General features: G+C 37.0%; 1 long non-coding RNA gene and 1 pseudogene across 1 annotated transcript in view; both read right to left on the bottom strand.

The window, feature by feature from the left end:
- The window catches only part of LOC141517968 (uncharacterized), a 96,377-nt gene that overhangs the window by 64,257 nt on the left and 7,320 nt on the right, over positions 1–24,800 (bottom strand). The gene's annotated exons all lie outside the window — the stretch shown is intronic.
- On the bottom strand, positions 17,228–18,997 carry LOC141516332 (alpha-enolase pseudogene; annotated as a pseudogene).

The following is a 24,800-nucleotide window of genomic DNA, read 5'->3' on the forward strand; positions in this document are numbered from 1 at the left end:
TGTGAAACAAATGCTGGTTAGAGTCGATTAGTCTACAATCTTTGTTTGAGGCCAAATTGTTTTAAAAGCCACAAATAAGGAAAAGTTAGGAACCAAATGAGAAGAAATCTCCTTAAACATTGGAAATAAATTGCTGGAGCTTCTAAACAATGCAGCTCAAACTACCCCATGCTCATAATGCCTGTTTGGAAAGTTCAAAGGGTCATGGAGGACAGCATAACCAGTAACCACCCCAGATGGAGCCAAAGAGACATCATAACTCAGAAGAAGATATAGCTACTGCTCAATTGTGGACTTTAATGATGGGCATTCATCAACTGACAGGGTTGGATGACAAAGATCTTCCAGATAAAGAAAGTTTACCTGCTCTATGGGAAGAGTGTGGTGGAACAAAGGCACAAAAATTTCCCCCTGAGAGAACAAAACTAAATAAATGAAATGAAAAATGTTGAAAAGATCTGAAGTATTTTTCACTACTACAGCTTCTATATTAAAGGCAAAAAGGGCTAGTGTGAGCAAAATTTGTTTCTCCACCCTTATTTTTTTTTAATTAGTTATACTCAGGTTATAAAAGAAAATTCATTGGGCTTGACTCTAGCACTTACCGTCTTTCTAACAATAGGTAAATACAAGTTCTCTGCTAAAGTCTGATATTGGAATGAAATGAGACACCCGTCACATCACGAAAATCACTATCTAACCGGGGTTCCACCATGTATGTATATGTGTGTGTGTGTGTGTGTGTGTGTGTGTGTATAAATAAATATACACACTCACTCCACATAGGTTAAGTTAGATTTTTCTCTAAAAAGCAAAAGCCTCAAGTTGTACCTCCTTTAATATCGTTTCCTGGCATAAGACTGTACCAGTGTGGCTTCTCAGGCATAAAAGGTCCAACCACATGGGAATAGCATATTTCAGATTTGGTGCTCATTCAAGACCAGACAAGTCAACACCCTCTTTTCTGTTGACCAACACTTTCCCATTTGGAGTCAAGGGGAACTACATCTACCCAAGCAAAATGTTACTTGAATATCCTTGCAATGTTAGGGCTATAAGCAACCACCCTTTTATCTATTTAATGACCTACATTGTTTCATTTCACCCCAACAATGAACCTGAAATAACAAGAAAGAGGATGCCACTGTCAAGTCATCCCTAACATAGTCATTCAACATCACTGTGCTAAGTAGATCTATCAGAGTTAACAAAAGGAAGTTAATTTTGCCACAGCAAAGAAATGATGCCCAACACTCAGCTTCAATAAACCATAGCCCCTCTCACCTTCAAAAGACTAATTAACAGGTCAGGAAGTGGTGACTCACTGAAGTTTTGTAATATCTACCAAATATGAAGAGTCCAGTTCCTCTTAGGGTGAATTTATGCCCTTAGGTCATCAATAAAGCATATAAATATGGTCTGAGGATACCAGAAGAGGCTTTGTAGGAGATATGATTTGACCCCTGAGGCAATCAAGTTTTAGGAACAACTTTCTTGCCTTTTAAGAAAAGAATTGAGGGGCAGCCAAGATGGCAGCAGTAGTACAACCTCTCTTAGGTGATCTCTCCAAAATATTTCAAAAACCTTAAAATTATGACTCTAACTAAATTTTCAGGAGACAGAAAGATCCAGTGAGACAATTCTCCAGCCCAAGGTAACCTGGAAAATAGTGGGAAGGCTCAGTTCCATGGGGTTGGAGAGGTGGCAGAACCAGAGCAAAGAAACTTCAGCCTCCCAGGAACTAGCTCCAGGCAGCAGAAGCAGTTTCCTGACCTGCACCCCAGGGAGCACCAAGCACAACTTGGAAGATCACCAGGGAGACCTCTGTCAGAGTGAGCACAAAGCCCAAGCCAGCATGGTCCTCCTCAGTGGCCCTCAGCATAGCCCAGGAAACAGAAGCAGGCCTGTTGAGCTGACCAGCAGGAGCCTCCTGGCAGCTGCTCCCTGAGCACTCAGCCCACAAAAGGTAAGGGAGTAGAGGGAGACTGTCGAGGTCTGTCCTCTGTCGCTGGGACAGGACTCTGGAGATTTAACCATATTCAGAATCTAGTTGCAGTCTGGGTCCCCCCATAGAGCTGGGACCCTCCCCCACAGACCTGGGTCAGAGGGGTGCAATTGTAGTCATTCAACAGACCAGGTCCTTGTGGGGGGGGTGTCCCAATAATAGTCAAAAGCTAAGGAAGGGCCCCAAAACCAGGCACAGGCTGGGGAAATGAGTAGACAGGAAAAAAAATAGGAACCTGACCATAGACAATTACTTTGGTCCCATGCAAGACTAAAATACACAATCTGAAGATAAGAAAGTCCAAGCTTCTTCATGTAAAGACTCCAAGAAATATAGAAGTTGGGCTCAAGCTATGATAGAACTCAAAAAAGATTTTGAAAATCAAGTAAGGGAGACAGAAGAAAAATTGGGAAAAGAAATGAGAGAGATGAAGGAAAAACATGAAAACAAAGTCTCCTTAGTCAAGGAGATCCAAAAAAAAAATGCTGAAGAAAATAACATATTAAAAGCCAGCTTAGGTTTTTAAACAGTTCAAAATGTTATTGAGGAGAAGAATGTTTTAAAAAGAGGAATTGGTCAGATGGAAAAGGAGATAAGAGGAAAACAAATCCTTCAGATGTAGAATGAAGCTAAAGGAAGCTGATGACCTTGTGAGAAATCAAGACACAATAATTTAACACCAAAAGAATGAAAAACTAGAAGAAAATGTGAAATGTCTCATTGAAAAAAAAACTGATCTGGATAAAACAGATCCAGAAAAGATAATTTAAAAATTATTGGGATACCTGAAAGTCAAGGTCAGGGAAAAAAAGCCTTGACCTTGTTTTTTAAAGAATTTCTACAGGAAAATTGCCCTGATATCCTAGAAGCAGAAGGCAAAATAGAAATTGAAATAATGCACAAATCTCCCCTGGAAAGAGATAAAAAAAAACCCTCTCCAGGAAAATTATAGCCACATTCCATAACTCCCAAGTCAAAGAGACAATATTACAAGCAGTCAGAAGGACACAATTCAAGTATTGTGGAACTGCCATCAGGATCACATAGGATTTAGTAGCAACTACATTAAGGCTTGGAATATAATATTTAAGAAGGCAAAAGAGCTTGGAATGCAACTGAGAATCAACTATCCAGCAAAACTGAACGTCCTCTTCCAAGGAAAAGATGTATTTTCAATGAAACAGGGGAATTCCAAATGCTCCTGTTGAAATGACTAGAGCTGAACAGAAAGTTTGATCTTCAAGCACAGGACTCAGGTGAAGCATAGAAAGGATGAGAGGGGCAAATTATGAGGGCTTGATGATGAATTGCCTGTATTCATGTCATGCATGGAAAGATGATACCAATAATACTTATATGAACCTTCTCATTTAAAAGAGCAGGTAGAAGGAGCACATGTAGACAAGGCACAGGACAGAGCTGAATTCAAAGATATATTGCAAAAATGGAGTCAATAGGTGAAAGGGAAATGTACTGGGAGTAAGAAAAAGGAGAGGTAGAATAGGCTAAGATATTTCATATAAAAGATATTTCATGTAGTTTTTGCAATGGTATGGAAGGGGGAAGGCGAGGGGATATGAGAGAACCTTCATTCTCATTGGAAATGGCTCAGAGAGGAAACAGCATACACACTCAATAAGGTACAGACATCCAGAAGAAAAAGGAAAGAGAAGGGGGACAGGGGAAGGGAAGGGGGGATGTGGATGATAGAGGAGAGGATAGATCATGGGAGAGGATAGATCATGGGAGAGGATAGTCAGATATAACACATTTTTTTACTTTTTGCAAGATGGTGGGATTGGGTGGCCTGTCTGGGATCAGGGAGCTGGGTCTCTGGGGTGGGATGTAGGCCTGGGGACTCTTGACCTCAGGGCCAGTGCAGCTGCCCCACAGAACATTTTTGAAGAGGGACAGAGTGAAAGGGAGAGAGAAAATATAATAGATGATAGCAGGGAGGAATGGATGGAGGGAATTACAATCAGCAACAGCAATTCTGGAAAAATATGGAACTAATTTCTATGATGGACTTATGATAAAAAATGTGATCCACCTGAGACTGAGCTGATGGTATCATAACACAGACTGAAACACATTTTTTCTTCTTTCTTTTACTTTATTTCTCATGAGGTTTTTATATTTTCATAGGGGAGGGGGTATTATGTTTACTCTTAAACAAGAATATTTTAGTAATGTGTAAATAAAATTTAAAAAAAAAAGAAAAAAGAGCTAGTCTTACTTATATGGTAAAAAATGAGGAGAAGCCCTGGTCTATAACAAGTTACTTAACCTTTTTGAGATTGAATTTCTGCATCTAAAAAAAAGGAAGACAAAGCAGATACTACCTATCTCACAAGTTTGCTGTGGGTAAAACCTTATGTAAACAGGAACTGTATAGTAAATCATTCCCCTTCCTTTTACAGAAAAAAAAAGAGGTATCAGAGATTGTGGTGTAGAAGAAGTGAAAATGAAAACAAAGGGGAGTGAATTTAATAATATTACATGTTGCTGTCCTTCCTTCCCATGTATCCTCCTGTTGAAGGTTTGCAATTCTGTGCACTGGAAATATCATTTTGGCTGGGGATTCACTGGGGCCTGGCTACCATCTGTGTAGGTAGGACTGAATGTCACTAAATCAAAGTTCTATAAGTATGACCAATACCACAGCTCTGAGGAGCCTATGTGATCTGCCAAAGGCTTGACTCTTAAGGGTAAAGCTCTCCCACTATAATCAGGCCATCACCAGTTGTCCTGATCTTATTTTGTCAGACCATTGGACTTACATAATTTAGAGGAAATAGTGAGAATGTTGTCTTTGCAGAATACCCCCTCACCCTAATCAATCTTACTTGCAATGTCTACGACAACATTCTCTAATGTCATGGTCTTCTTCAATAACAAAGAACTACCTACCTACTTACCTACCTACCTACCTCCATACCTAATTGTATGAATCCAGGGCAAAAAATGCAAGCAGCTAGAAATCATTTAACAAAAAAATAAAGTGATCCATGTGATAAATAGCATCTATAATGGAGTCTGAAATCTTATTTCTTTTGAAACAATGAATCCAGTCTCAGAAGGGTTAAATGATACCAGACCTAGTCTCAAAGTATAGGCCAGACCTAGTCTCAAAGTATGAACCACAGATAAGCTATGCTTTGCCATGAGGAAACTTTCAGTTTGTCTACATGTAAGGGAAATTCCTATTGTTATGTAAAAATCGATCAGAAAGTATTTATATTGTACTTCACCAACATCACACAGATAATAAGTAGCAAAGCTGAAATGCAAACAAATCTACTGTCTTCAAATCCAAACTTCTTTCTAATATAACACAATATTTCCCTGAGAGTTAGACAACTCTGCAGGGTTAAGTCAACAAGCAATTATGGAACACCTTCAATGTGCTAAACAAAGAAAGACGAAACAAAATAAATGAATGAAATATAACAACAAATACAGCCAATCTCCCCTATCCCAATTTCTCCTTTGGAATATTCTTCCTGAGTGTACTATAACCAGGAGAAGAAGCATGGGTCCTTTTGGTCAAAAACTGACATCTTGGAACAGAGAGACTTCTGCATTTGAGTTGGTGCCATAAAATTTTGACGATCTGTTAAGAATTTAGAAAGACTATGAAATCATTGTTCCTGAGGATTCAAAAGAATTGTTACTGGACTTCACAAATCTTAGCTGAATATCTAAAGTTTACTTGCTATTAGCAGGTCACTGTTGATCAAATATACTTGTAGATGGCATGTTAATAAATCTGTATGAACCTAAGTATAAGTTGCTTTTTTCTCATAAATATGCAGTAGAGACTGGTCGATTTGTTGGCACATTTTCTTATTCACCCCCCAAGAATCCCTACCCAGGATGGCACTGAATAACTCCCTGCTCTGGCACAGATTTTAACCCTAATGAAAAATTCCAAGGAAATATTTTATCCAGAAGATACACACACTTCCTAAACTTCATGAAGGTCCATTTATCTTAAGGAAAAGATAAGGGAATCAAAATCCCAGTGACATTTGAACCCCTGGTTTCCAAGGAGTCTCTAAAAGGCCAATCTAGTGCTTTGTGCTGTTAAGTATCCCTCTAACTGATGAGTGTCAACAGTAATACATTACATGTATAATCTTTCACAGAACCTCGTGGTCTTTCTGAAACCCATCTGTTTGTTTTCATTTTGACAGGCTTCATCCCAACTAGCAGAAGCATGACAAGATGAAGGTCTTGCTCTGTTTCAATATTTGGGTGAGAAATTGAGCATTTTTACAAATGGTATTACTGACAATCCAGTAACTTGTCATGATACATAAAGTCTTTTTGTAACTTCAAAAAAGTGGGGTTTGTTTTCATTTTCACTAAAAACAAGAATGGAAAGGAAACTACCTATAATGACATAGCAGCTGACATTAATAAATGCTTAACTCTTATACAGAAAAACTATATCACGCTTCATTTCTCTTCCCCCCAGTCTACCTTATACCCTATCTTCAATCCTTCAGTCCACAATACAAAAAAAAGGTCAATAGAGTAGTCAAAATTTAACATGGTAAATAATAAATTAAAAAATCAAGGTATCCATTGAGCCAGAGCAACACTGCTGTACATAGACAATTGGATGGACAAACAAACAGAAGACTTGGAAAAACTAAGATGTAACCCAGTTGTGGCAAAATGCATACCTTTGGCTTTCATCTTCTATTGAAGAGCCCACCTAGATCTCTTCTCTAATTATGTGATCCAGTTACAATTGTATGTATTCCATCACTGATGGGGAATCCTACAAGGACGTAACACCTGAATGTAGCCATATCATTTAACTGCATTTTTGGTTGGATACTTGATATGATGCAAAGTTTATATAAAATGATGCAAATTATTTTAGACATTGCTGAGAAATAGAATATTTTAACTTTTTAACATCTCTGTGAATATGAGTATGTAAGTTATAGAATAATTGTTGATTTGCATTAATAATGATGATTTTTCACAGTAGGAGCATCTTATTGCTTATTGGGATGTCCTACAGAAATAAAATCATAGACCTAGATCAAACCTTCCTCCCTCCCTCCAAAAAATACATTGGTATTATTAAAAGTATTATTTTGTCATCACAATTCTGCCCCTTCACATTATGAGATGAGTCTCAACATAAACAACATGGATAAATGATAAATGTAATCTAGGTTAATCAATCAAGAAGCATTTGTTAAACATCTACCATATTCAAGTGCTGGGAATACAGTAACAAAAATGAAATAGCACCTGTTCTCAAGAAGATTACATTTCGATTCTAGAAGATGTTAGGAGCCATTAGAAGATTCTGAGAAAAGGAATGATATGGTCATATTTTCACATAGGAAAATCTCTTTAGTACCTGTGTAAAGAAGCTTGAATCAGGGATACCAGTTTGGAAACAACTAGAATAGTCCAGGAGAGATGTGATGAGGGACTGAATTAGGGTTGTGGTTTTGACTTTGGAGATAAAGGATAAGATTTGAGAGATGCTTTGGAAGTAGTATCATGTGATAAATGATTAGATTTGCTGGATGAAGGACAGTTAGATTTTCCAAGGCTGAATCCTTGAGCCACAGGAAGCATACCAGGAATCAATAATAACCATCAAAAATCAAGATACTTTGAAAGCAAATCAGAAGACAAAAATTCCATCCTTGATAACAAAAATAAATGTAAAGGAATGTCTGGGGGGGGAAAACTGTCATAGGAAGCAACAGTTGTGTTTATCCTTTGGTATAAGAAATTTCTGTAAAATTGATAATAATAGATCGACACTTATTTAAGTTTAGGGATATTTAGAGAACTGACCAGAAATTAAAATATAGTATCCTGGAGACACATCTGTATAAATGCATTTCTATGAATACAGCTGATAAACAAAGAACTGGACAAGAATTGGACTGAACAAGTTGTAGTATATGATTGTAATGGAAGATTACTGTTCTGTAAGAAATAAGCAGACTGACTTCAGAAATAACATGGAAAGACTTATATGAACTGATATTAAGTAAAGTAAGCTGAACCGGGAGAACACTGCACAGAGTAAAACAATATTGTGCACTGATCACCTGTGTACATTTTAACTACTTTCAGCAATATAATGATCCAAAACAATTTCACAGGACTCATGATGAAAAAATGCTATCCACCTCCAGAAAAAGTTCTGATGAATGCACATTGAAGCTTACCATTTTTCACTTTCTGACTTTTTTTCTTTTTGGTATGTTTCTTTTTCAACATAATTAATATATAGTAATATGTTTCATATGATTGAACATTTATGTTTAATCTATATCAAATTGTTTACCTTTTCAGTGTAAAGGTTCACGAGGAGAGATAAAATCAGAATTCCAAAAAATTTTAAATGAATGTTAAAGGGTGGCTAGGTGGCACAGTGGATAGAGCACCAACCCTGGAGTCAGGAGTACCTGAGTTCAAATCTAGCCTCAAACATTTAATAATTACCTAGCTGTGTGGCCTTGGGCAAGCCACTTAACCCCATTGCCTTGCAAAAAAATCTAAAAGAAATTATCTTTTCAGCTATAACAGCTGTAGAATAAGGACCATTCTTATGATTCTAGTCTCTCTGAGTGTGACTTAAAGAGTTATAAATCTATTCATAAATGTCGGTGTTTTCTTGTACATGTACTCCAAGGAGCTGAAATAGTAATAGGCCAGGTTTGATTCAAGCCAGTCTGATATTTCAAGTTCAAGATTGAAAAAAATTTAATTTTTATAAACTATCTATCTGACAGTTAAGAAGTTTACTTAGCCATAGCATTGAAAGAATACTTAACAAAGATACAACATTGAATGAGATAGATGTATTTCCCCTCATCACCATAGAGAAATCGGTTTAGTGGGCAGGATGTATTGGGTGTGGTAACCAAATAACAGAGGGAAATCTGCCAAGTTTGAGTCCTCATGGAATGCTGTTGGTGGGGGGGTTATGCTCTAGGTGACTGGGAAGCTACATTGGCAGTTAGAACCTCAGTCCCCTTGATTAAAGTCTCACAGACAATTTTCCTATTTTATATAACCTAGTCTCCTCCTAGGAGCAGATATTGCTCCTGCCACTGATGACCGGGAAACTAGACTCCAACTGCAATTCAGAAGCTGGTGGTGGAAACCACCACAAGCAGAGGCAATGCATCTGCCACACAAGAAAACAGGTTATAAGTCCACTGGGAGCTCTTCAGTAACATTAACAGATGATATCTGTAACTCTTCAGGGTCAGAGGTGTGGTTGTTAGCATCTTCCTAACTGGGTCCAACATGTATCTACTTCTCCCTACCTGTATGAAATCTTCTCCAATGGATATCTATAATGAGCATCCACTCTTTACTAATAGTATGCATATTTGTGGGATAGTATGCCTAAGGTTTATGGAGGAAGGGGTCTATTGCTTTTCTTATTATTATATTATTTCATTAAATTACTTTTTTTAATTACTTGCTTTCTCTGGCTCACCAGTAAAATTAAACAGATTGGTTTTGGAGTTATGGTTTTTGGTGGATAGAGGATCCAAAGTGTATCTTGAATCTGGAATAGTCTCCTAAGGATTACAATAAAATCCTTCAGATTATTTACTTCTTAAACAAAATGATAAAAATAAACTAATATGCATTTGATTCATATAAGCAAAACTCAACTATTACTACAAAATCTTACTGAGAAAAAGAAATCCAGTGCAAGAAATAATAGAACAGTAAAACAAAGTGTTTCCAGAATTTACATAGGAAATTTCTCCTCATTTCCAACAGCAAGATAAAGCTATGAGTGAAGTAGCTCCAACTGATTTTCAGAGATATACTCAGATAATTTTATCATTATAGAAACTTTTTCCCTAAATGGGAACCTAAAACAATCTCTGACTTAATCTGTGAGTCCTCAAGAATGTTCTAAGCACAAAAATTAAGTGAATGTCTAAAAAATGTCAGAGACAGCATTCAAACCTAGATCTTCCTAATTGTAAACCTTACATCTTATCCACTCTGATATACTACTGGTCAAGAAAGATGTCAAAATCCTTCAGCTCCTAAATGTCTAAATATTGAAGCAATGCAATTGCTTAAGAAAGGTGAAAATATTTCTTTAGTTGCTGTTTTCTTTGCTTCCAGTGTCTTCTTTCTCTGAAATTACATATATTCTATGTGTCTTGTTTGTGCCTAGTTACTTAGTGTGATTAAGTTAGAGTGTAAATTCCTTAAGGACAGGAAGTATTTTTATATTTCTTTTTCTCTCCAGAACTTATCACAATGTCTGACACATAGTATTTAGTATTTTTTATGGATGCTTCATATGAATATGAAATATAGTCAATACATTTGGCTCGACTCACTATGGAATGGGTTTCCATTTGGGGGTGGGAGGATAGGGATTTAGTAGATTGCAATAGGATGCAAAAAAATAAGAGGAAAGCATCAATGAAAAAAAAGTTTTAATTCACAGAAAAGGTGAGGTAGAGAAAGAATTCAGACAGGTAGGGCAGAAAGATAGGGCAGGATTTTTTTAATTGTGTTAAATTGGGATAGCTAGATGGCACAGTGAATAGAGCACTAACCCTGGAGTCAGAAGGACCTGAGTTCAAATCTAACCTCAGACACTTAATAATTACCTAGCTGTGTGATCTTGGGCAAATCACTTAACCCCAAAGCCTTGCAAAAACCAAAAAATAATTATCATGTTAAATTTAAAATGCACTCAAAAACTGTACATAATAGAAGTTCACAATTTTATATACAATCTTTTTTCTCTTCTTCATATATTGTGTTATAATATATGTTGGTATTTAAATTTATAATAAAAAAGTAAAATTACATTTAAATATACATTTCATTTCATCTAGGAGTTTCTCTGTTTTTTGGATAAATAAAACAACTTTCAAATTATAAGAAATAAAGTAAATGTTTAATTGCATAGTAAAGACCAGGAATATTACAGGGATTTAGGGGAGTCAGAAGTCAGTGAGAACCTCCCAACTCAGGAAAGGTTTTGTACATTTGGCATGATTTATGCTAGATCTCAAAAGAAGAATAAGATTTTGAATGACAGACAGAAATGGGTTCAAAGGCTAGAGCCTGAACATGATTAAACACTTTAAACTAGCATGTTTAGCCTAATGGATAAAGCAATATGTATAAAGTCATGGAGATGAGAATGACTGTGTAAATAAGTAAAGAGTCTGCCCTGATTGAAGTCAAAATTTTGTGTCCAGGAATAATGGCTGATAAAAATTGGCTTGGCAGCTTGAGACCAGACTATGCAGGAATTTAAGACACAGGAACTTAAGGCTGAGTTTTGACATGTCTCAATGCATTCAGTCACACCTAGTTGCAAAGCATATGTAAAAATAAAATTCCCAAAGAGTTAAGTGAAGAACCACAAGTTATTAAGGTTAGAAATATTGCCACTGCTGCTGCTGCTGTCAGCCCTGGCAACAGAGCTGTCAGCACAGATGGATAGAAAGCAGGAACAAATACACCAAGTACAAGAGCATCCCACTTGAGAGTTGGTTCACGGAGGTTGTCATACAGACCATTATTGCTGACAAGATTAAACGATGATGTTTTAACTAAGCCATTGACTTGCCCCATTTATTCTTGGCTCCTACCAAAGAGCAGGTCAACAGCCATGCGATGATGCTGCTGAAAGTGAAATAGAGAGAGCTCCTGGGAAGCCCACTCAGAATTCCTACTTTTGCTCGTATTGAACAAGGGGTTCAAGACTGGGAGAGAGGAAAAACCATAAAATCTACCTCTCATATTTCATCATCTTCCTTCCTCCTGGACAGTTTCCTTTAGTTTTACTTTGCTCTATAATCATTCTTTTTTTAGATTTATCTTGTCCTAAAATTTTTCTAAGTCTTTTTTGCCCAGACAAAATTCAAGCACAAAAACTACCAATTTCTCCCAAATAATACACTGAGCATCTCAGAGTGACTAATATCTATTATATATATATGCCAGAGCCTTTTGAGAGTGCAGAGATCACAGCAACTTTTTTCTACCCCTCCTCCTAGTCAAAGCTGACCGGGCAACTGGTGCTCAGACACATCTCACAGCAAGGGCAATGGCGGTGGAGAAACTGAAGGAAACATAGGGAGCCAAAAGTTGAGCATCAACAAAACATTAAATTGGCATGGCCTGTAAGTTAGTTGTTAACAGTTGAACACAGTTCAAGCACTTCCTGTCCCTAAAGTATTCCCAAACCCTGTTTCAAAAACATCTGTCCTGGATTAAACAAATACTCTACAGACAATGTCTGTTTTCAAGCATCTCAGGGCAATGTAGTCCAGCTAATAAAATAAGAAGACCTCGTCTTCAAAGCAATTAAGAGGAGGTCATGGTCTTTGGGGACCAAGCTATTTGGTTCTTCTTTGGCAACCAGATAGTCATCATAATATATTCCTTCTCAGAAAATATAATTTTTTTACTTTAAGATTGCAACAAAGTACAAAAAGGGAAAAAAATAGAATATTCTATTAATGATCATGGTTTTAGGCAGGTACATCAGGTTTAGGGTTATCTGATTTGAGGTTGGCATTGTTAACTAGGATTACTGAAATTCAAAATAGAAATACATAATAGATTAAGTGCAATTCAAAAAACAATGAATCAACTATGTGAAGGGCAAGGTATACAAAACAAAATTGAAGTGGACACTGCTCTCAAGTTCACATTTAACAGGGAAGAAGATGCACATGCATAAAAGTAAGAAGATACAATCTATGCATATGTATATATTTTAGAAATACATATCATACAATATATATATATATATATATATATATATATTTTGTTCTTTAGTCATTTCACTTATGTCTGACTCTTCATGACCCTATTTGCTGTTTCCTTGGCAAAGATGCTGGAGTGGCTTGCCATTTTCCTCTCTAGATCATTTTACAGATGAAGAAACTGAGGCAAATAAAGTTAGTTGATTGCTCAGGGTCACACAACTAATAAGTTCTGAGGTCAGATTTGAACTCAGGAAGATGACTCTTCTGACTCTTGTCACTGGACTTTTATCCAATATGCCTCCTAATTGTGTGTGTGTGTGTATGTGTACACAGACATAAATACACAAGCAAATATACACATGTATAACACATGTATATTCATGTGTACACATATATGCATAAAATGTATAGTTACACATTAATGCCAAGTAATTTCAAGAGGGAATAAGTAATAAAAAGTAAGTGGTGTGGGGATAGAAAGGAAAGATGAGGAAAGGTCTCATGTAGAAATCAAGGGAGCCTAAGAAACAAAGAATGAGGAAGGAGTCAGGGCAGATACAAAGGGCCACTTGTTAAAAGGAATGTAATGAGTAGATGAAATATTATGGGGAATTGTTTTTGGTTCCCTTTTTTTAAAAAAGATTTTAACTTGTATGTTTTCCTTTTGTGATAAATAATTATAACAAATATTTTTAGGAAGAATAGGTGAAAAAACTCAACAGTCAATCAGCAAATCAATATAATATTTCATTATGTGTAATATTCTATACCTATGGATCCTTCCCTCTTCAAAGAAGTGGTAAGAGGTATTTTCTCAAATCTTTTCTTTAAGGTCAAACTTGTTTTTAATAATTTCTGAACATTTTGTTGTTTTTATTATTTTGTGGTTGTTGCTTCTTGTGTACACTGTTCTCCAAGCTCTGCCTCTCTTAGCACTCCATTTATGTAAAGTTTTCATAGCAATCCTTTGATTTCATATAAAAATAGTGCTATAAAAACTATATGGGGAATATTTATTTTTGTCAATTACTTTTTGGCATTATTTGCATGCAGTGTAATCTCTGGGTCAAAAGTTATGGATATTTTAGTCACTTTATTTGCATAATTCCAAATTGCTTTCCAGAATGCTTAGAGCATTTCTTGATCCCACTAAATAGTACATTGTCCTGTCCACAATTTCTTCAACATTGATGATTCCCATCTTTTCTCATCTTTACCAGTTTGCTGGATTTAAGGTAGAAATATATGTGCGTTTTTTTCTTTTTTCTTAGTGATTTGAAACATCTGTTTATATGATTGTTAGGAGTTACATATGATTATGTAACTCATAATCATAAAATCATATGATTTTACAGTTTGGGGGATGGTTTTTAGTTTTATATATTTCTGTTAGTTGTTTTTGTAACTTGGGGGTCAAAACTTTAACAGAGATATTTGTTAGAATTTTTCCCTAACCACTTCCATTCTTATTCTAGATATGTTAACTTCATTTTGTTCAAAAGCTTTTTTCAAATTTGCATTTGTAATCAAAATTACCTATTTTGTCTTTTGTAATTACTCTATCTTTTTCTCAGTTAAGAGTTTATCCCTAGATGTCAAAGATATATGTTTTTATTTTCTAATTTTTAATGTACAGGTCATGTTCATTTTGAATTTATTGTGGAATTTAATTGTCCCAATAAATTGTAATTTTTAATATATTGGCACAGATCATCCATGAGCATTGAGTATTCTGCTAGTTTTAAGTTGTTTTTATTTCTTAAAGGATCATTTTTAATTGAATCTATACTGATATTGGGTGTAGTAGGCCATTCTAAATAAAATGGAGAGTATAAGACCAGTAAAATTAAATTAGAATAAAAAGAGAGAGATGAGAACCATATTGTGGAAAGTTTTAAATGCCAGGTTGAGAATTTTGTATTTTACCCTAGCAACAATAGAGATCCTTTAAAAAATGATGTCTAATAGAAGGATGGTCAGATATGTATTATAAGAATATCAATTTTTCAGCTTTTGTTGTTGTTCAGTCATGTCCAATTCTTTGTGACTCCATTTGGGGTTTTCTTGGGGTTTCATTTCCTTCTTGAGCTCATTTTACAGATGAGGAAGGAAACTGAGGTAAACAAGGTTATGTGACTTGCCCGGGGTGTTAGTAAGTGTTTGAGACTACTGCATCAACCAAATGACCTTGGCAGCTATATAAAACAAATTCATTGTTCTGATCATTTACCATGATCAGAAACTATTTGAAATAGGCAAGATGCCAACATTTAGCATACTATCCGGCACATAATAGACCATAAAGGTTTATTGGCTCAGAGGGGATTATGGTCGAACAAAAGTAGAATTTACATGACAGTATAGAAAGAGAAAGAGATTAAAGGAAAGATGATCAGCACAGAGATGATCACTAAACCGGTAGGAGATGATGAGATCAGCAAAAATGAAAGGATAATAGATTGAGACTCAGAAGACATCTTGGATGTCTCTTAGTTCTTTTGGTCAAGGTCACAAAAGGAGTATGTACAAAACACAGAACTTGAACCCAAGGACCTCTAATTCCAAATGTCACTTTCTTTCCACCACACTATATATATAGTCTGCCCAGAGGGATAAGGTAAGAGGGCCCAGGGTAGAGCCTTAGGTGATGCACTTTTATTCAAAAAAAAACTTGAGAATGAGTCAATAAAAGAGATAGAGAAGTGGTAAGAGAAGAATCAAGAATCCAAGGGAAAAGAGAAAGTCCAGGGTTGACAGTATAGTAATGAGAGTATGAGAACTTGATGTTCAAGCCCATAGTGTCAGAAACAAAGCCAGGAGGGAAATGAAGCATAGTCAACCTGCAGTCATCCCCAAAACAGAGGTCTCCAAAAGGAACTCGACAGTGGAAGAAGAAGGTTCCAGGGTGGGAAGGTCCCAGGAACTGATGGACCAAAGTGAGAAAGTAGCAGATGGATAGCCTCAAAATCAGGAGAGTAAGAAGTACAATTTCAAGGACTCCTAAAGTTCCTAAAGAAACAGTCTAGGAGCAATTGGATTTTTGAGTGCATTCCATCAATGTTCAAAGAAATTCCAAATTTGCAAAAGTAGAAAAAGAAGAAGCCTTAACCAAATTCCTTCTATGATATAGCATCATTATACCAGGGAAACACACCATGGAGAAACAAAGCATACACTAATATCCCTATGATACCAATAGCATTGATATACCAGGAAAACCCACCATGGAGAAACAAAACATACATTAATGTCTCTAATGAATATCAGATTGAAATATTGAATAAAATGTTAGCAAAAAAAGAATATAGCTATGAATTAAAAGATCATTTACCAAGATCAGGTTGTATTCAAACCTGGAATGTAAGGTAGATTCAACCATAGGAACACTAAAAATAACCAAAACAAATCACACTCATATCAATATAGAAAAACTTTTGGAAAAAATATGCTAATTTAGGAATATTCAGTAAATTGTTTGTTTCTAAAATCAAGTTCCAACATTTTACATGATAGAGAAATGCTATAAACCCTCCCAGGAAGATGAAATGAAAGGAAAAGGTGTTGGATCTGGAATCTAAAGACATTAGTACAATCACTGGCAAATCACTTATTCTTTCTGAAACTTGGTTTTCTGTGTAATGGGTATAATAACAAAAACATAACATAAATATAATACTTAACAAGTAAAGCTCAAAGGGGAGACAATATGTAAAGTGCTTTGTAAATATAAGATGCTATATAAATGAAAGGTATTAAATTATTTTTCTCCTCCCCTAATGATCACTCAATCAACAAGCATTTTTCTAGAGCCTAATATGTATCAAGTATATTATTGTAGGTTCTGGGGATAAAATCACAAAAATAAAATTGTACCTGCTGTCAAGAAGGCAGGGAGGAGTAGCTGGATAGAGTGTTAGACTTGGAGTCAGGAAGAACTGAGTTCAAATTCAGCTTAGATATTGGCCATGGAACCTTAGGCAAGTCACTTAATCTCTGTTTATTTTAGTTTCCTTTTCTGTAAAATGGAGGTAGTAGCACCTACCTCAAAGGGTTCTTTTGACGATAAAATGAGATAATCCTTATAAAGCATCTTACAAATCTTATTATGATTATCATTATCTGAGAAGACATGTAAAGATCTAAATTTAGACAATTTAAGCGTCTATAAAATATAGACAAAATCAATTCAAAATAATTGGGGGAACATCAGCAGTTGGGGAGACAAGGAAATTACTTAAAGCACGGGATGGAATTTGAACTTGGGGGATCTCAAAGAGTGGAGGAATGGGGGAAAATTCATTTTAGGTATAGGGACCACCTATATTCAAAGGGCAGGAAGCCAGGAGATGGAAGATCATATTAAATAAATAGTGGTAAAGCCAATTTGGATGAGATTGGATTAGAAAGCTTGAAGGGGAGTGGGCTATAATATGGCTGAAAAGATAGTTTGGAGCCAGCTTGTAAAGGACTTTGAAATGATAACCAGAGTTTGTATTCAATTCTTTTTTTTCAGTGGATTACTGAATACTTTTATTCTGCACATAGAAGCCACTAAAGGATCTGGCCCATGGGCTTGTTGGGGGGCTGCATCACAAGTATATGACTGCACATCAACACTGGGGGTGGGGGTGAGAACAGATCATTCTACCCAGTCACAAGATGAGGTCTTCCAAAAAAGGACCAAATGATCAGGTACCAGAAGAAGCAGTGAGAACACAGAAAGGTGGAAGAGAGCGGGGTGGAGTTATGTAGCGCTGAGCCCCCATCCCCAAAACAAAACTGGTCTACTACTTGGTGCTGCCCATTCTTTGGAGGACTTCTACTGAGGTGACTGTAGCCTACTAGCTCTGAAGCTTCATGGTCATGGAGCTTACTTGGCCAGAGGGTTTCTGAAGTTCCTTCCAGCAAATTTAGCCTTGCTGCCCAGTTCTTCCTCAATTCTGAGAATTTGGTTATACTCGGCCAAACACTCAGATAGGCAGGGGGCCCCAGTCTTGATCTGCCCAGTGCAGAGACCCACCACCAGGTCTGCAATGAAGGTATCTTCAGTCTCTCCAGAACGATGGGAAACCATTACTCCCCACCCATTGGACTGGGCCAGCTTGCACACCTGGAGAGATTCCGTCACAGAGGCAATCTGGTTCACTTTGAGCAGGAGGCAATTGCAAGCTTTCTCATTCACAGCCTTTTCAATGCGCTTGGGATTGGTCACTGTGAGATCATCCCCTACAACCTGGATGCCTGCAGTTTCAGTAAAATTCTTCCAAGCTTCCCAATCATCCTGGTCAAAGGGATCTTCAATAGACACCACTGGATAGTCCCGGATGAAGCTCTTGTAAAGGTCCCCAAGCTCAGCAGGTGAGATGTAACTGCTGGGATCATCAGGAGACTTGAAGTCCAAGTCATATTTCCCAGATGGGAAGAATTCAGAGGCAGCAACATCCATGCCAATTACAACCTTGTCAGTATAGCCAGCCTTGCCAATCGCTTCCTTCAGCAGCTCGAGAGCTTCTTTATTCTCCAGGATGTTAGGAGCAAAGCCACCTTCATCTCCTACATTGGTGGCATCCTGTCCATATTCCTTCTTAATCACATTCTTCAGGTTGTGGTAGACCTCAGCTCCAATGCGCATGGCCTCCTTGAAGTTTGATGCTCCAACAGGGAGGATCATGAACTCTTGCATTGCTAGCTTGTTGCCAGCATGGGAGCCACCACTGATCACATTGAAGGCTGGAACTGGCAGGATGACTTCTTCATTGCCTGCAAGATCAGCAATATAGGGGAACAAGGAGACACCTTTCTCTGCAGCCCCAGACTTACAAACATCCAGAGACACTCCCAATATAGCATTTGCTCCAAATTTAGATTTATTCTCAGAACCATCCATTTCTATCATCAATTTGTCAATCTTCTGCTCCACAACATTCAGTTTCTTGCTAATCAGGATCGGGGCAATAGCTTTATTGATGTGCTCAACCGCTTTTGAGACACCTTTCCCCATATATCAGGTCTTATCATTGTCTCGGAGCTCCAGGGCTTCATGGATGCCAGTAGAGCCCCACTGGGCACAGCAGCTCTGAAGAGACCTTTTGAAGTATAGAGATCAACTTCAACGGTGGGGTTTCCACGAGAGTCAAAGATCTCTCTTGCAATGATCTTCAAAATCGACATGCTGAATTTCTGGTCGGGGATGGCTCCGCGGGGTTCAGAGGAGAGAGGCCGAGGGGTGTATTCAATTCTGAAAATAATTCCTGCTCCTGGAGATTATCAAGCAAGGTAGTGACATGGTCATCATTGTGCTTTAGGAAGATCACTTTGAGAACTGTGGAAGATGGATTGGAGAAGGAGAAGACATGAGGCAGGGATACCCATTAGGAAGTGACTGCAATTGTCCAATAAAGAAGGGTTATGGACCTGAACCAGGAGAGGAGTAAAGGAAAAGAGAAATGTGAAGGTAGAAAGGATAACACTTGGCAAGTGATTAGATGTGAGAGATGAGAGAGTGATAAGAGAACGATAAGGTTGCGCACTTTGGAGACTAGAAAGATGGTAGTATTGTCACAGTAAGAGGAAAATTAGAAGGAGAAGGAGGATGTGGGGGGAAACATAAGGAGTTCTGTTTTGAATGTGTTAAGTCTGAGATGTCTATGAAATATTTTATTTGAGAAGTCCAAAAGACAATAGTTAAATGTGAGAATAGAATCTTGTCTGGATTTGTAGATCTGGGAGTAATCTGAGAAGATGATAATTGATACCGGGGAGTTAATGAGAGCACTAAGCAAGAGGGAGAAGAGAAGAGGACTGAGGACAGTGCCTTCAATGACCTCTGTGGCTGGTTGGAGTGTCCTGGATGAAGATCCAACAAAGGAGACTCAAAAGGAGTGGTCAAAAAAAAAAAAAAAAACAGGAGAAGAACTAGGAGAAAGCATCAGCATCCCAAAGCCCTTAGAAGGAGAGATTAACTAGAAGAAAATGAGCAGGGGGTGGCTAGGTGACACAGTGGATAGAGCACTGGCCCTGAAATCAGGAGTACTTGAGTTCAAATCCAGCCTCAGACACTTAATAATTACCTAGCTGTGTGGCCCTGGGTAAGCCACTTAACCCCATTGCTTGCAAAAAAAAAAAAAAATGAGCAGCAGTGTCAAAGAGGTCAAGAAGAATGAGAATTGAGAAAAGGCAAAGAAAAGTTTCAGTTGAGTCATGAGGTTACAAGCCCCCACCCTGTAATCCTTTGTATGCTAAAGATACTTAAAATTAGTTTCAATTTAACTGCAGAAATTTTTCATTAGATGTAGCTGTCTCATCTGACTAAAGCTTTCCAGTCCTGAATCTCAAACCTCAGCAGAAAATTGACTCACCTCATGCTTCATTCATATCTGGTTCTAGAGAGATGATATAGATTGTACACTAGTTTCATTAAGAATCACACACTTTTAACCAACTCTATGATGAAAGAATATAACTAAAAATGTACCATCCATATAGAGAGGCCAGTAGGCTTTAAAAAACATGCCAATACACTCAAAGTACCCAGTGGTTGAAATGAGAACAATTCCCAGCAATCAAATATTAAGATGTAATCAGATATTATCAAAGCATAGTTGTACAATGAATTCTGTAAGTGAACTAAAATATTAAACAATATATTTATCAGAAGTGATCAAAGTACAATTAGAATGGGTAATCAAATCAATCAAATATTAATATGTATTAGAGTTTTTCCAACACCTAATTATAGAACACATAATCAGACTATAGTTGTAACAGTAGCAATAAGAGTCCTTCTCATGGTTATTCAAACTCTCTCACTTAAGAAGTTAACATTCTTAACTGTTCAGGGCCAAAGCCAAGCTGTAGTTTATTTTGTGGCATAACTAGGGTAGGGAAATGGGACTTTGCTCCAGAGTAGTAAATTAAATGGGTGTTGACAGAAATTCCAATCCTTCTGAAGAATAGAAACTACATAGATTAATTCCAAGGTAATAAGAACAATTAATTAAAAAGAGAAAACCACCTAATGTTGAACTGGGATGAGTTTCTCCTTCAATCTGATTTCCTTCTCCCTTCCTCCCCCTTCTGTCATAGCTTCCTCAATAACCAGTGTCCCTGTTCCCTTTTCAGCCCATCCCTTCTCATCCCCCCATACATATACCTTCATGTCACTTATCCCTACATGGTTTATGGTACTTGCCAAAAGTTCCTTGTCATGGCATTCATTATTCATGGATATTATGCATGATTGTAGGATGTAAGACTGCAAGGGATCTTAGGGAAATCTTAGGTTCAGCAATATCAAAATGCATTTATTTCTGTCAGACTCTGACAACTCTGCCTTCCTGGTTTTGCTTTCATTTGTCACAAACGTAATGACAGGAGTATGAAAACCTTTTAAGAGTTCCTAGTCCCTTTATAAAGGAAGAAGTAGGGACCAAGAGAGGGGAAGTGAGAGATCTGAGGATGTATATGTAGAAAGGGGCAAAGACAGTATTGGAACCCCAGCTTTCTTACTGCAGATCCTGAGCACTATCTATACTTTTACTGTAGGAAAGCATATTATTTCCATGGCCTCCTTCTTTGTCCCCCACAGTCTCTTCTAGCAAGGTCCTATGCAAGTTCAAAGGAAGGAAGGCACCTAAGGAAAGAGAATATATTTCCTCCCTCCTTTTTGAACATAAGAATAACATTAGCCTTTCTCTAATATTTCTGGAATCTCACTTATTCTACACAATTCATTTAATATTCCTGACAGCACCTTGGCAGTCTCATTTGTAAGTTCTCTCGGTACCCTCGGGTATGATTCATCTGGACCTGAAGACTTGAACTAATTTAAAACCAGTCAGGTACAATTTGACTATCTAGGACTTCAATTCCTTCTCATTGTGTTTGTTTTTTTTAAATTTCCCATGTTTAATATCATTGTTCACCAAAAATAGAGATAACCCAAACAGAAGTTGAATAGCTATGCTTTCATATAATCACCTTTAACATTGCACCCTTTGTCCCAAGTTTTGTGTTCATCTTTTCTTTAAATTTCCCCTTACTCCAAATATACCCTTAAAGGTTCTTCTCAGTGTCCCTAATATAATTTTGAACTTAACTTTTCTGAAAATGTCATACTGGTTCTGTGCTACTCTTTTGTATTCAATCTTGGTTTTGTGTTCTTCCTTTCATATTTCATGCATCTCTTTTCACACATCGTTTTTAAATCATTCATTGGATTTTTTTCTTTAAATGTTTCCCCTTTTCCTTCTCTATTAGGATCATTGCAATATCAGAATTTCATTTCTAAAAGCCTTCCTCCCTTTTCAAGTCTAACCATTAGATTATACTTATTTTCAGGACAAGTAAAAGGTCATTCTAACTGGAGCTGAGATCCTGGTTCTTCTACCTACTAATATGTGACCAGCAACAAGTTACTCATCCTCTTTTGGGCCTCAATTCCTCATCTGTGAAATTCTGTAGACTCAGAATCTAGTCACTAGATCTGATCTATGGACCTGTAATCCTTCTCTGCTCTTTTGGAAGAGTTCAAAAGAATCAGTCATTACTATGAGCTATAGGAATTTGGGAAAGCTTCATGGAGGAGACAAGGAGTCCTAAGAGGGGAATAAGTAGGTTTTTAGACCAAAGTAGAGATAGATATTGCAGAAGAGAGGGTAAATGATATAAGAACAAAATCAGAGATGAGAATGAACAAATTTAAACCAACAAAACGATTCACTCATTTCTATGATAAAATATGTGTTCATCTATAACTGTTTATCCAATGCATTTAACAAAAGAAAAAATGTTCAACAAAATCATCTGTAATGAAATGACAGATGCAAGATAGACCTGAATGAGCAGCAGAGGATGGGTCAGACATCAGAACACATTGGCTTAGCAATGTCTGTCACCTTTTATTGAGTTGTGTTTCCCTGGCCTTTAAACCAAACCACCCAAAGCCAAGAAATTTTCTCTCATGAAAGTTAATGAGACATATTAATTTTCTTGATTGTTTAAGCCCCCAAACCACCCTCAAAAATGTTCATTTGTCTAAACCAGAACCACTTGACAACACTTGACAAGCTGAAGGCAAAATCTTTTAATCCACAGCATCTTTCACATTTATTTGCAAGTCAATAAGAGAGTGAAAATATGGTTTATAATTTGAAAAAAATACATGAATAATTTGGCATCTAGGTATAATGAAAGAACATAATTTGGGACTCAGAAGACCTGAGTTCTAGTCCAGTTCTCTGAGTAAATGGTTTCATTTTCCTATTTGCTCCTGGGAAAGGAGGAGTAGGTTATCCTAAATGGTTCCTAGCTTCCTTCCAATTTAAACATTTGCAACACCCTAAGATAATGTAATCATTTTGTTTTATTTTTATATTTTTCCCCCGTATCAAACTGTGCTTAGGGAGAAATTAAGTGGTTGACTCCACTGAAAGCTCCCGAGAAAGTCATCCACAGATTTTGATTTATTTTTCATTTGTCTAAGCTATAGGCAGTGTGTGGTGTCCCAGAAAGTGGGGGTCTGGAAGGCTGGACTCAGATTTTTCCTCCTACACTTCCTAAGTATATGAGCCCAGAAAAGTCACTGCCTTTCTGACCTCAGACAATCATCTAAGACTCTCTTCAGTCTTTGGTAGGGGGAATTCTCATATGTTGTCGCAGGTGCTCAAAGGAGAGGCCAAATAATCCTTCTTGAGGAAGCAAGTGAGAGGCCAAAAAGTCCTTCCTGAGGAGTTTCTCATTTGGCTTTCTCCCCATTTCTGATGCTTAAATTTGACAATGCAAACAGCTGAATATCTTGGTTTCTTTCCATCTCAAAAAATAAGCCAATGCTCATAGATTTAGTGCTGGAAGGGACCCTAGAGACAATTTAGTCCAACTCCTTAGTTTTATAGAGGTTCTGAAGAAGTGAAAGGTTATGCCTAATGTCACACAGTTGGTAAAGATCAGAGGTGGAACTTGAATCCATGTCCAGCAACTACTCATTATACTACACTGCTTAGCCTGATAAGTCTTTCAGGATAAAGCAGGGAATCTGAGTCAATGGTTAAGATCCTTATATCATGGAATGGCACTGGAATTTGGGTCCTACCCTTTAAACTGAAAACAACTGCAGAAGAAACAGAAAAAGACTTCCCCAGACTAAACTTGGTTATCTCCATTCTTCTCAATTCATTCTTTGTGTACAGGATAGCCAGTCACACCAATCCAAACACCAGTAAAGTACCTTTTCTCAGTGGGAAAAAATATGCATTAAATGTTAGTTTAGTTCAATTCATCACATTTGAAGCAAAACGCCACTTTGGAAAACCACTCTACACACAGACCTCTCATTTCAAGAGGAATCTCTTAGTGCCCTCTAGAGGAATTTCACTTTTATTGACATAAAAGAATAGTGTAGCTGTCTTTGCCAAGTCTAAAATTCTGCTGACAGTAAATTTCTAAGAGTGTACTGAATTTAGGAAATAAATTTTCAACTTTCCAAAAATTTTCCGCAAGAAACCACTACCTTAGACCAAGCTAAGCTTTAATGGAACAATAGACAGACTGAAGTCTTGTAAAAAAAAAGATAAACTATTTGACTTTCTTCATGGGATTTAAAACTGAAATGAACTTTTAATGGAGTTTATTATATGTAGATTAAGTCTCTTATTTTACAAAGAAGAAATTTAGGGCTAGGTGGATTAAATGATTTATCTAAGGTAAATAAGATATATTTAGAACATTAAATATACCTAAGGAATATTTAGTATATAGATACTAGATATAAGAGTTGGTCTAAATCTGGAGCTCATTCCACTTTGCCTCTGTCATAAACAGAAGAGTAAATAAATGTTTCTCGGACTCTGCCTCTCTATATCTGTTTCTCTCTTTCTGTATTTTATCTCTGTTTTTCTCTATCTGTGTCTTTGTTTCTGTCTCTCTGTCTCTGCTGTCTGTCTCTGTCTCTATCACTAACTCTGTCACTGTCTCCATCCCTTTCTGTCTGTCTGTCTGTCCACCTCACCCCTTGCTTCAATACAAACTAAATG

This window comes from Macrotis lagotis, chromosome 3 (assembly GCF_037893015.1).
Source record: "Macrotis lagotis isolate mMagLag1 chromosome 3, bilby.v1.9.chrom.fasta, whole genome shotgun sequence".
NCBI classification, from domain to species: domain Eukaryota; kingdom Metazoa; phylum Chordata; class Mammalia; order Peramelemorphia; family Peramelidae; genus Macrotis; species Macrotis lagotis.